At 32.2% G+C, this 12,690-nt stretch overlaps 1 pseudogene; it reads left to right on the top strand.

Annotated features, from left to right (window-relative positions):
* Window positions 1–10,917: 10,917 nt before the first annotated feature.
* On the top strand, window positions 10,918–12,173 carry LOC131626468 (cyclin-A3-1-like; annotated as a pseudogene).
* Window positions 12,174–12,690: the final 517 nt, after the last annotated feature.

The following is a 12,690-nucleotide window of genomic DNA, read 5'->3' as shown; positions in this document are numbered from 1 at the left end:
TTTCGCGGTCCTGTGGCAACCCACAGGTAACACACCCGTATCGTTCGAACGCACGGGTCATCATACCAAAATTCGTGCAAAAGCACGAGTTATTATATTTTTTATATAATTAAATTAAATAAAAGTAAAAATAATGTATTAATCGAAACATGATATATATCTTTTGTTTTTTAATTATTTATTTATCTAATATTTCTATTTTAAAATTATTTTTAATTTAAGGTACAAAATAATTTAAGGTAATATATGAAAAATTGAAATATATTATTGCTGTAAAACAATTTTGGTAAAATCATTATGTGTTTATTTTAAAATTATGTTTTTCTTTTAAAAATTATAATCTATTTTGGTAAACTAATTTTCTTTTTCTTATTAATATTTAATTATATTTTAAAAATAAAGCGTGCGTACCACACTAGTACCCGTGTGAGTGCACGGGTAACCAGGCCAAAATAAGTGTGAACGCACGGATAAAACACCAGTACCATGTGAACGCACAGGTAACCAGACCAAAATCTGTGTGAACACACGGGTAACACATCAATATCGCGAGAACGCACGGGTAATCAGGCCAAAATCGTTGTGAACACGCGAGTTACTATATTTTTTGTACAAACAAAGAAAATAAAAGTGAATATATTTAAAATAATGTATGAATTCAAACACGATAAAAATGTGTTGTTTTTTAATTATTCATGTATCTAATATTTTTATTTTGAAGTTGTTTTTAATTTAAAATACAATAATTTTTAAGATAATATATGAATATTTGAAATATATATTATTGATGTCTTGCTTTACGGATAACTGATACAATTTTTATTTATTTTAAAAATATATCTTTCATTTGAATATTTATCTTTAATTTTTATGTTTGACTATTTTTATTCTCATTTTTCCTGTTTTACAATTAAATTAAAAATATTTTTATTTTATTTGAATTTTAAAATAAATGTTGTGACGTATCCGCGGTCCACACTTGAACCTGTGTGGACGCACAAGTTTTCCACTTGTTTATAATTGAAATGCAAACTCAATTAAAAAGACAATATATTCATAAAGGTAGCTGAAGTAAACAGTATGGCCTATTAGACGGGCCTGCTACATTTCGACATTTATTTCGGATATGGCCTACTTCAGGACAGATCCCACACATTCTCTTTTTCTTTTTCACGTTGTCCATTTCGGTTCTAATCTGAGTACTATTTGGGCGACCTCTTTTCTTCCTACACATAGTCTTGTCATGACAAAGAGTAACTCCTCTATATTGCAGCCAATTGTCTTGATGTGGGAGGATCTGGAAGCTTTCTTAGTAGACTTTAAAAACATGTTGAATCTTGAACACGTCTGGTATGTGAATGGTTTAGTCTTGGCATATACTTTCACATGCTGCAATAACATGTGAGCAATGCAATGAAATGCTTGAAATTTTCCACATTCATAGGTCGGTTTTCGTAGATCAACACCATAAGTACCAGTTGGTCGACCGCCGTTTCAGTTTATTCTTTAGGCGACCATAAAATAGAATCTCTCCCGATCGAACTGCATTACATTATGACTACTTTCTTTGTTGACTTCTTTAGACATCCCCTTGATACAATTGTCAGTAAAAGTTTGACCTGATGCCAACCTCTTTGTCCATTCATGGCCGCATTGACCAAATAACGCTCCCATCCGAAAATATGTAGATTGTACCAAAGAAGTTATTGGAAGGTTTCGATTGCCTTTAGCATTGAGTTCATTTCTTCGACAAGGTTAGTCGTCATGTGTCCCCATCGATGTCCTCTATCAAACGCCATTGCCCATTTCTCCTGCGGGATATTTTCAATCCACTCCAAAGCATCTCTATTTGCTTGTCAAATTTCGTCTCTATAGTAGTTGTACGTCGACTCTGTCAATGCATATCCTATTATAAATAATCAAAATGTCAAGCCCATGAAACTCAATTGACACATGTACTATGTATAAAAGTAGATTATTACCCATGTTGACGAGTTTTTTACGTAGTTCCTTGTCTCTGATCGCACGCATAAATTTTTGCGCGATGTGCCTGATGCAGTAAACATGTGAAGACGGAGGATCTTGCCATCCATTTGCAGGATCATCATAGGCACTTTTCATCGATGGATGTCTGTCTGATATTAGGCATAGATTGGCCTTGGGTGTCATGTGGTTTCTCAGATTGCGAAAAAAGAAACTCCAAGCATCCTTGTTTTCACCCTCGACAATTGCGAATGCGATTGGAAAAATGTCACCATTCCTATCCTGCGCCACATCAATCAACAAGGTCTCTTTGTACCTTCTATGCAACCAAGTTCCATCGGCTTGCACAATTGGCTTGCAATAAGAAAAAACCATGGATGCACGGTTGAAACACCCAATATAGATGATGAAATATCATCCTATCACCCAACTGGCTTCCTTCGTTTGAAAATACAGGCAACGTTTGCAAATCTATTATCATACTAGACCGGTATGTTTTCATTATCAACAACCATTGTGGAAGGTCATTGTAAGACGTCTCCTAATTTCCATACAAGGATTCTATGGCCTTTATCTTAGAAATCCACACTTTCCTGTACAATATTATATACCCATATGTTCCTGTAATATGAGCGATTATAAGCTTTACCTTCATCGACGGTTCGGCGTTAATGAGATCCATGATGCAGTGAGAGACCCTTTCCGATGTAAGTTGTCTATGGTCTTGTGACATTGAAGTAGTTGTACAGACATGTGGTCCACGAAGCTTACCGATTCTCCACTTTGAGTTCTTCTTGCAATTTGAAGCTCTAAATTTGACTAGGCAGTCTGGATTCCTGCATTTAATCACGTACCTTTTGTTGTCAGATTTATACACCGAATAGTCAAAATTGTTGGTGATATGCCAATGTTGTATAGCAGCAACACGCGCCTCCTTATCTTCAAACTCCATTCCCATATATAAATCATCAGCACTATAGTTTATTTTGTATGAACCAAATATTGATTTAGGTTGTGACTCCTCTAAACATATATTTCACGCGTGCGCTGGCAGGGCATACGTGCTAATCAGTTGTGCATTTGTAGTCTGCAAAGGCACAATGATATCTGCGTCATTATCATCAACATCACTTCCACCAAAAAGATCTTCATATCGCACTTCATGTAATTCATCGTCATTGTATTCATCCACCTTTTCATTTGGTATGAACGGTTCGTTGTTTGGTGTGGCTCTTCATTAGTGGGTTGACTCAAACTGTATTAATGAGAATGTGACTCTTGTGTTTGATTAAGGCTAGCACCAACAATACAAACATATAACTTGAGCGAGTCTAGAGGAGCAAACGAATTACGACATTCGAACATCACTTTGACTGCATCGTCGTCCTCAATTTGTTTCATGACGTAAAAAATGTTACCATTCTCTCCATTAAATATTGGAATTCGATATATAATTTCACTTACTGAAAGTTGCAATTTTGTTTCAATGCGTTCCTTCAAATGCATAAAATCGGACCTGAAATGTACTTTGAAATGCATTATTTTGGTATTGCTAAATGAGGAACCGTTAGTTAGATCGTTGATGATATAATAATTGTAGTGCATTGTTACAATGAAATTTCTCTGAGCCATATTTTGGAACTACATTTTTTTATGTGTGTTTGAATGTGTGTAGTTTTGAATTTGACTAGGTATTTAAACAATGACAATGACATATACACACGTTAGGAGTCGTCCAAGTAAAGGACGAAGACATGTTTTAGTTCAACCAAGGGCTGGCCGAACCTGTACTTGGTCGTCCAAGGGTTGGCCAAACCAGTACAAGTGCGTCCAAGGGCTGGCCGATCCATAAGGTGTCATGTTTTTTTTTATGCATGCATGCATGCAATTGTCACCTCCTGCAGGGTGTTTTCCCATCATAGACTTGGTAGCATGTAAGAGTCATATACATAGTTGGATAATATGGTGCATCCTTGTTCGCATGCTCGTAACTTGTTAACCCAATGGACTATAAGATGCATCTACTTTGATTATAAATTCAACCTCTCATTGTCACTCCAAATTCACATCATCTTCCAAATTCAAGAGTTTTACAATCATCTTATACACTCAAATATTTTTTCTTACTCCTTCCGTTTTTTATTATAAGTCGTTTTAGACTTTTCACACAGTTTAAGAAAAATAATAATTGTTGTATGAAAATAAGAAATTATGAAGGTTTTTACAAAATTATCCTTCATTAATGACATATGGAAGATAAATTTATATAATTGAAAGGAGAGAGAATAATAAATATTTAAGGATATAATAGGAAAAGTAGCATTAATTATTCATTGGAATTGTAAAACGACTTATATTTAAATACAATTTTTTTTCCAAAACGACTTATAATAAAAAACTGAGGGAGTATTATTCAATCACACACAATGGCCACTTTGCTTTGGATGGGAGAATGACACAGAGGAACAAGAGATAACATAGCAGAATATGTAAGTTTCTTTACTAGATATTTTTTTTGTTTATACATGTTGTTACTCTATATTTTGAATTGGCATTATATTTGGTAAAACTAATATAGCAGTAATTAGTTGAGTAGGAATTATACTTGTAAGAGAAAACAGTTTGAAGATTTACTTGATAGAAGAACATGTTGGGTTGAAGTATTTCAACATTTAGAAACAACATGTCAAAGAAGATGTCGAAACATGTTTCATTCGACATCGCACCTGAATCAGAACTGCTGTTGATTGAATCTGATTCAGCAATTAATAGCAATGCAGAATATCACTAACCAATATTATGCAATCATATGTGGCACATGAAAGATCTGGAAGAATCAAATCAGAATATGCTTGATTGAAGACTTTCTAATTTTGGAGATTTATTAGGAATATTTGATTGAAGACCTATTTTGTAGGAGAATCTTTTGGATATTTGTAACAGCATATTTGCTGTGATTAGAAGCCCAAAACCAGTTGGGTACTAGGTTATAAATAGAAATATTGTAACCTAAAAAGCCAGGGCAGCCACCATGTAAAATTATAAGGGTTGTGTTGGTCGATGAACCACCCGATTTGTGGGATGGTCATCGTGTTATCACTTAGAATCCTTTAGGCAATGCGTTGAGTATTATTCTTGGAGGAAGATTTTAAGCAACTCTGAGTATGTGTTCTTAGTCTAGAGTCAAGTCTGAGTATGGAGGGAAGTGCGGCTTCCTGCATGGCATAGGACTGTGTTTCCTCATCATGGAAGTGTGTCTTCTATTTGTTGGGATCATAATGAATTGGATATTGAGTGGTTGCTACAACTCCTAGGACTGGAGAACTGTACAACATCATTGCGATGATTGAAATTGGGATGGGGATATTCCATATCTAGGGAGGACTTAGGTAGAAGGGTTATTGGGTAGGGATTAAGTGAGGGGTTGCTTGGGACTAGTTAACTCTGTATTAATACTGTTAATAGTGGACTTCATTTCTGGCTTGGTATGCCCTGAGATTAGGTGTGATTTTACCGAACTGGGTAAATAATTATGTGTGTTCTTTATTTTTCAGCAACTACTTTAACTGTCTTTAATTTGCATATGTTGTTGATGGCAGGCCAGATGTCTCGACATGCTATGGGACATCTGAGTTCTGCTATACCAAAATTTCAATACATCTTCGGTTTTTACAAAAAAATTGACATCTTTTGTCTTTTTTTTGTACATGACGACCAAAAAAGATTTAGACTACATTCACATCTATTCGACGATGAGCCAAGTGAGTTTATATGGATGCTTTAGGCATAGAACCTCTTGGCGGGGATAAGGTGAAGTCATCGGTAAGGTTGACATGAATCCACAAAATGTTACGCAACTTAAAAGCAAATCCCCAACCAACCGATGCAGAGAATATTTTGCATGCAAAAATATATTTTAATTATGATTAGCGTTTTATTGCTTGACAAATATCATAATTTGTTGCATTCATCTTGGTTCCAATTTGTCAAAGATCTTAATGAATACGGCCAATATAGTTGGGGGTCTGCTAGTTGCGTTACCTCTACAGGGAGACGTGTAAAGCATGTCGTAAATGAGTAAAGAGTATTGGAAGGTGCGTACTCCTTCACGTCGTGTGAACCTACTATTGCATTCCACAACTTGCTCCTAAGAGTGAAGTGGTTCCATCTTATCCATACGCCGTTAGGTAAATTTATTTTATAAATTCTTTGTTTCATATATTCATGTTTTTAAATTAACACCTATTTCTCATTACACTTTTTAAATATGCAAGATTTGCTCAACGAGGTATGGAATATTTCGCAAGTCCTTGTGCTTAACTAGGTGGATATCGTTTCGTATTGGATCGCATGATCGTCGGAAATGTAAATTTATAACCGTGCCATATATTAACTCTTTCATCTACGTGGATAAGATTTTGAAATCTAATTATTTATTTTTGTGTTGTAGTTTTTGTGGAGGCCCTACACAGATTACCCATGTTGTATTCAACGAGATAGTCGGGTGTGGAGTGCGGCTAATTATATTATCTGTTTTCATCTGGTGGAAATGCATCAAGCTAACAGGATCAGACTTCAGTTTGGGTTTACTCAACCCATTCCTCCTTCGCCGAGATGTCTTTGAGAACACCAAGAAACATATAAGAATTATGCAAGGGATGCTGCATATATCCATTTGAACATCATTGAGAACAACGAATGGAAAGATAGAAAAACTTTGGTAATGCTTGGGGATGTGAGTACTACTTTGTAACACATCGATGAATATATATAATGGTTTAGAAATATTCCATTTATAAATTTGTCGCAAGAACATTTTCTGGCAGACCCGCGTCAATATGCCTCATCTTCCTCAACACAACAAACAGCCCCACTTACCTTTCATCAAGAATTTCCACAAACGAACCAAACACAATTCCAACCCAAAACATCTTCATTCCCACAACAAACATACTATCACACCCAAACCACACAATAACACACATTTTTTACCACCACATCTGAACATCCAAGTCCTTACATCACACCCCCCAAACAAACTAGTACTACCACAAACAACAATATCAACAACAATCAACACTTCGACCACTGCTACAATTCACCCCAATCCCTCAACCCGACTTCGACCACCCATTCTCCTAATCTGAACTACATTCCTCTGTCCCTTCACTCTCCCAACTCCCATATACATTTGACACTATGAATGCCTATTTTCCAGATATTCAATCTCATATGCCACCAACCTTTGCATCGTCGAATCAACCACTCCCCAACATTCAACTCACTGATGATGAATTTATGAATTTACCGCCTCCAACTGTGGAACAATTGGCTTTCGCAATGAGAGACGGTTCATCACAGCATGACGAATATCTTTCAAGCGAAGAATCTCCACAAAGGCAACCTCCACCTCCACCAATCGATGACCAACAGTACGACAAGGGTATGCGGAACAAGAAACCCATCATCTGTTACACAGGGGGTCATAAAGTCCAACAAAAGCCAAAACCAAAGAAAAAATAGGCTCTTTTTTTTTGTAAATTGTTTATGTCATTAGTCAAACAATTATTATATAAACAATTATTATATTAAAAAATCAAAATATTCATTTAATAATTCAAAATAAAAAAAAACGAAAATAAGGCCTAGTTAAGGGTCGACCAACCCCTGGCTGAACTCCAACTGGGAAAAAAAATTGTTTTTCGTCTATCCTTGGCCGAACCACCACATAAAAAGGTGGCATTTTGGCAATTTTTTTTCAAAGTGTGGCAATGTGGTATTTTAGTTTCATATTTGTGACATTTGGGTAAAAAAAAAAAAAACAAAACCGTGTGATTTTGAGGAGGAATGAAGAAATTTGTTATTTTTTGTCCTATTAGACTTCTAGAAGGTGTGTGATGTCACAAATTTGGTGATGTCATGAAATTTGTAAATTTTCATCTTCTTCAAAACAACAAATCTAATATTTATTTAAGTAATGTGGTCTCAACTTTGCAACTTTTCTCTTGGCTTGAAGAATTGATCAAATATGGTTTAATAATCAAATGGGCTTGGAACATAACTTGAAATTGACCTCCTCTTTTATTTGCACCCTACGCAAAGAACTAGACAATACAAAAAAGACATAATAATAAAAATGATTTTAATTTTAATAGAAATTCAAAATAAATCGAATTAAAATTAAAATCAGAAGATTTCTAAAACATCATATTAACTACAAAACACAACCGTGTATATATGTTTTTTTTTTATGAAAAAATAATAAAAATGAAAATGAATTTAATATATATGTTTTTTTAATTTTCTGAATGAATGTTAATGCAAATGATGCTATAAATATATATATATATATATATATATATATAAATCAAAATCATCCATTAACTCACAAAACCATCCTATATAATTATCAATACTTCTATTTCTTCAAATTGTTTGTTTGTCACTTTTTATGTTCATTTTCTTTATATAAATACTTTTTTTTTATTGATGTGGTTCGTTTTGTTTTTTTCTTATAGCTACAAGATTCGAAAGTTTACGTAGATTTCTATTTGTTGAGAGAGAAATGTTAGAAGATTAATTGAAATAAATAATTGTTTTGGATATTTCTTTTTTTATTTTTTTATTTTTATTTATCTTTAATCTTAATTGTATTGATGTTTTTTAATTCTTAATTATGTGTTTTTTTTAGGTACGAACTTTGATACATCACAATATATAAATATAGTATTGAAGTTGACTTATGATATATAAATGTTAGAAGATGAATTAAAGTATATATTGTCACAAATATAGTTATATTTCTATTATATCTTTGTTTGATTTTGAGGTATTACAATCCAATTTCTATTAACTCTTTGAAGTTGTTTGTCACTTTTTATGTTCATTTTCTTTATATAAATACTTTTTTTTGTATTGATGTGGTCCGTTTTGTTTTTTTCTTATAGCTACAAGATTTGAAAGTTTATGTAGATTTCTATTTGTTGAGAGAGAAATGTTAGAAGATTAATTGAAATAAATAATTATTTTGGATATTTCTTTTTTCATTTTTTTATTTTTATTTATCTTTAATCTAAATTGTATTGATGTTTTTTAATTCTTAATTATGTGTTTTTTTTTAGGTACGAACTTTGATACATCACAATATATAAATATAGTATTTAAGAAGTTGACTTATGATATATAAATGTTAGAAGATGAATTAAAGTATATATTGTCACAAATATAGTTATATTTCTATTATACCTTTGTTTGATTTTGAGGTATTACAATCCAATTTCTATTAACTCTCTGAAGTTGACTTATGATATATGAATGTTATGATATATGAATGTTAGAAGATGAATTAAAGTATATATTGTCACAAATATAGTTATATTTCTATTGTATTTGTTTGATTTTGAGGTGTTGATTTTGGGATAAATAGGTTAAGTGACATGGTTATAAAGGTAGCTAATGTAGGTCAAGTGTATTCCTTTTTTTAATAGAGGAGTATCCTTCCTTCCGTGCCGACTAATCCACCGGAGAGGAGTTTTTTAAACTCCTCACGTAGCCTCTGAAATTTCGCCCAAACCTCTTTCAAACTCAGTACTTCAAGGGAAGCACACCCTTGAGGCCGAAACTCTACCGCTAGACCAACCCTCTCGAGTTTTAAAGTGTATTCTTTAATTGTATTTATATGTTAGTATAAATAATAATGATAATTTGTAAATCAACTATTTTATTACAAAATAATTTTCATAAAAATTTAATTTTTATTATATTTTTAAATTTAAAATACGTGTAAATAATCTATAAAATATCAACTCTATACAATACATGACAACATATAAATACTTTATTATATTTATACATTAATTTTATATAACTTTCATTAACAATAAAAGTTAAATAGCCCAAAACCGTGCATAGCACGGGTAGACGACTAGTAACTATTAATTATATTACTAAATAATAATAATAGCTAACTAACTATAATATAATTAGAAATAAAAATATAAAACTAATAATAACTGAATTAAAACTATTATAATAATAATAAAATATCTATCTGATTTAATGCTTAAAATAATAAAAGTAACTTCTAAAAATGATATATATTTTTTGTAATTTTTTAATATATTTTACTAAAAGAAGTATAAAAATTAAGAAAAGATGTTTTAAACTTTCTGATAAAAAAGAAGAAAATTAACTAAAAAAGTTAAAAACATAATAAAAAATGTAAAAAAAATTAGAAAATAAAATAAAGGTTAGAAGTGAGATTCGAAACCGAGACCTTTCGGTCGTACGTCTTTTGTCCTCTAATTCTTACCGATTGCGCTATGTCAATTATTTAAAATAAAATGACATAGACAATTATAAGAGGACAAATTTTAGGGTATGACACCATCGATAGGGTAAGTTAATTTTACACTGATATTCGATAAAAAATATACTATTATGCCATATCATATAAATAATTCAAAATTTTGAATATGTTTTGATGTAATACATAATAATCATTGGTTTACAGTGTAAAATTAATTTATATGATAAATTGATATTCTATTTTCTCATAATTTAATTTGATACATTCGTAAAAAAAAAAGTTATGTTATGAATCAATTAAAATAAATCATTTTATTTTTGATAATGATTTTTTATTTATTATTTTATTAGTAAAATTGAAAACTCAAAAAATTTATCTTTTTGAAATTGTATTGGGTGTTTTTAATTAGACAGCAAAGCGGAACAAAATGGCGGCAACCAAAAATTAACATTTCATTGAAAAAAACCCGCCCAAACCTCCCAATTTCAAACCAAAATTAAAAACCCAAACACTTAAACCAAATAGCGCCATGGAATTTCATTTTGGCGAAAACATTTTCAAAAACCCTTTTTTATATATAGACACAATCTCCCATTTCTTATTTCTTCTTTCCCATTTCACAAACCCTAATCTCGCTCCTCTTTCTTCATATTCGTTTACACTCTTCCATTCAATTGAAGATGCAGACTCGTGGTTCAAAAAAGAGGGAAAACACTGAACCAACTGCAGCAACATATGTTTATTTGCCTATTCAGATAAAGAACAATGCAAAGCATGAAATTCAACAGATTATTGAACCGTATGCATTTGATATTTCCAACTATCTTCGCCACATGGAGGTAAGATTTTGTTATTTTTATGGATTTGATTTGTTTTTTTTACTAATTGTTTACAATTTTTAGGTTATTAAAGTTTTTTTCTGTTTCTTAGATGGAGAAAAAGAGAACACATATGGTTGGATATATTGAGAATGTTCAGAGATTCATTACTACAAACATGAGGGGAATATTGGTGGATTGGTTAGTTGAAGTTGTGGAAGAGTACAAGCTTCTTCCTCAAACGCTTCATCTTACTGTTTCTTACATTGATAGGTTCCTACCTATCAATGTTGTCAACAGGTCCAAACTTTAGTTGCTTGGTGTTTCTTGCATGCTTGTTGCCTCGTAAGATCCATTAATTTTTAATCAATTAAAAGTTTTATTTATTAATGTTGTGATGTTAATTTGCTTATGCATTCAATTTCTTTTTTATATGCAGGAAATATGAAGAAATCACTCCACCAAAGGTTGTGGTTTTCTGCCACATTACTGATAACACATATGAGTTGAAAGAGGTGAATACCTTTTTTATATCTTTGGTGTTAGTTAGTTTCATTTTAGTACATGTCTCTTTGTTTATAATATTAAGTGTTGTTGATGTAGGTTATTAAAATGGAAGCTGAAGTTCTTAAGTCACTAAACTTTGAAATGGGAAACCCTCACGTTAACACATTTATAAAGTGCATTTTTTCAATGTATGTTTGTATTTCAAGGCAATTAATGTTGAGAATCTATTGCAGATTTCATCACTTAGTGATTTCTTGGGTTATAAATCCGCTGAGTTGGAAGAATGTGTACTCATTTTACTTGATTTATATTTGCCAAGAAAGGCGACACCATTGAAAACTGTCAGGTATAAATACAAGCAACACAGAGTAATTGTTTAAGTCTTTCTTATTGTTTTAGTTACTTTTATGGTGGCCTTTTGATTTGAATTTCATCTTTATGCTTATTCATTCCTCTTATTGTAGGTTCTGCTCAATATGCTTCCTAAATACTACCATCATGCAGGAAGTTATGAAAATACACTCATTACAAAATTCTCCAATGATTACAGTGGCTGATTACTCTAATGGTGTTATGCAGGGATGCTGTGTGAATGCTCCAATGATTACAGTGGCTGATTACTCTAATGGTTCAGAAGGATATACTTATAATTATTTTGTACGCCTTTTCTCTTGAGTCTTTTTTGGGGTGGCAGGGGTTTATTATTGTTCATGTACTTCCGAAAGCGCTCTTAATATATCATAATGATGCTTGATTCCAGGAAGATGTAACCCCAGAGAAAGTGGTTGAGATAGTTGAAAAGCTGAGAAAGGGCGAGAAGCCACCGGTAAGGATATATGCTGGACCTTGGAGGAGAGACGTCGGTTATTCAAGTAATTGAATTTAACGATATTGACCCCCCTTCATCAGTTTGATACTTATTCTTGTGTATGTTCTTTATTAATTCTTTCATATTTTATGGAAAGGATTATTCACCAGAAATTCAATGTTCTTTTGACAACATATGAATATCTGATGAACAAGCATGATAGACCAAAGCTAAGCAAAGTACATTGGCACTATATAATAATTGAC

Source organism: Vicia villosa, unplaced genomic scaffold (assembly GCF_029867415.1).
Source record: "Vicia villosa cultivar HV-30 ecotype Madison, WI unplaced genomic scaffold, Vvil1.0 ctg.000291F_1_1, whole genome shotgun sequence".
NCBI classification, from domain to species: domain Eukaryota; kingdom Viridiplantae; phylum Streptophyta; class Magnoliopsida; order Fabales; family Fabaceae; genus Vicia; species Vicia villosa.
This window is presented reverse-complemented; position numbering and strand designations above follow the sequence as displayed.